At 45.8% G+C, this 1150-nt stretch overlaps 1 protein-coding gene across 1 annotated transcript in view; it reads left to right on the forward strand.

Annotated features, from left to right (window-relative positions):
• KDELR2 (KDEL (Lys-Asp-Glu-Leu) endoplasmic reticulum protein retention receptor 2) overlaps positions 1-1150 on the forward strand; it is a gene marked incomplete at its 5' end in the record, with an annotated part of 19724 nt that overhangs the window by 10007 nt on the left and 8567 nt on the right. The window lies entirely within an intron of this gene.

A 1150-nucleotide genomic window follows, 5' to 3' on the forward strand; every position in this document is an offset into this window, starting at 1 on the left:
GCTAGTTTTTTGTATTTTTTAGTAGAGATGGGGTTTCACCGTGTTAGCCAGGATGGTCTCGATCTCCTGACCTCGTGATCCGCCCATCTTGGCCTCCCAAAGTGCTGGGATGACAGGCGTGAGCTACCATGTCCGACCATGCCTGGATTTTTAAAACACTCAAGGACCCTCTGGAAGTCCTTCTGTTATCATCATGAATAAAGTCATATGTTGGGCAGAGAATTTCCATAATTACAATTCTGACTTCTACCCCTTTGATTTAACCACACCAGAAAGCTTAAGGAATAAGAAAAATAGTAAAAATATTTCAGTAGTCTGGCAAGATCAGCGAGGAAACACAGCAGCAAGGAAGTGGAAGGAACTTATCAGTATTGTCAACCCTGGTGGAAAGCAGGTTGATTTGGTATCCCAGATGTGGAGCAGGACAAGTTTGTCCAGCAGAAATGTCTGTATGTAAATTCATAGAAAATTGAGGAGGGAAAAATAAACCTGGAGAGATAGGATGATGAAAATTCAAAGTGGTAGAGATGTCCAGGTTACCCAGCTTGTCACACTGCCTCTTAAAGGTTGCCTAAGTTTCTGTGATTTATGCCAGGAGTCCTCAACCCCTGGGTCACTGACTGGTACTGGTTCATAGCCTGTGAGGAACCAGGCTGCCCAGGAGGAGATGAGCGGTGGGTGAGCAAGTGAAGCTTCATTGTATTTACAGCTGCTCCCTATCACTCACATTACCGCCCAAGCTCCACCTCCTGTCAGATAAGTGGTGGCCAATTCTCATAGGCGCGCGAGGCATTCAGTTCTCATAGGAGCGCGAGGCCTTTTGTGAACTGCGCATGTGGGGGATCTAGGTTGCGTGCTCCTTATGAAAATCTAATGCCTGATGATCTGTCACTGTCTCCCATCACCCCCAGATGGGACCATCTAGTTGCAGGAAAACAAGCTCAGGCTCCTCCTAATTCTGCATTATGATGAGCTGTATAATTATTTTATTGTATATTATAGTAATAATAGAAATAAAGTGTGGCCGAGCGCGGTGGCTCAAGCCTGTAATCCCAGCACTTTGGGAGGCCAAGATGGGCGGATCATGAGGTCAGGAGATCGAGACCATCCTGGCTAACATGGTGAAACCCTGTCTCTACTAAAAAATACA

Source organism: Colobus angolensis, unplaced genomic scaffold, assembly GCF_000951035.1.
Source record: "Colobus angolensis palliatus isolate OR3802 unplaced genomic scaffold, Cang.pa_1.0 Scaffold135, whole genome shotgun sequence".
In the NCBI taxonomy this organism is placed as follows: Eukaryota; Metazoa; Chordata; class Mammalia; order Primates; family Cercopithecidae; genus Colobus; species Colobus angolensis.